Raw genomic sequence first — 386 nt, forward strand, 5'->3', positions numbered from 1 at the left:
TAACATTTAACACAACATCATGAATACCCCTATTGTATATACATTTTTCAATAGTGACAAAGAACCCATAGAATCTGTGAATAATAAGAGAAATAAATTTTTAAAAAGGATTGGACTGAAAAAATTTTCCTTACCATAATTTATGAATAGGACCAGTCTGAAAGCTAAAATCAAGATATGTACAATATATAATATTATTTAAAAAAAAAAGGATTGTTTCAGCGGAATATTATACAATAGATGAGATAAAATATTTGAAGGAGAAGGGGAGACTGATCGATATACAATAAGGGACTTAATACCCCTCCGTTAAGGAATAATGGCTCTCAGGGAAGACAGATATTGGGGAATTTAAATGATTTGTGTCCTTAAAACTTCCAACGATT

The sequence above is a fragment of the Halyomorpha halys genome, unplaced genomic scaffold (genome assembly GCF_000696795.3).
Source record: "Halyomorpha halys isolate HHAL.00 unplaced genomic scaffold, Hhal_1.1 Scaffold89.1, whole genome shotgun sequence".
In the NCBI taxonomy this organism is placed as follows: domain Eukaryota; kingdom Metazoa; phylum Arthropoda; class Insecta; order Hemiptera; family Pentatomidae; genus Halyomorpha; species Halyomorpha halys.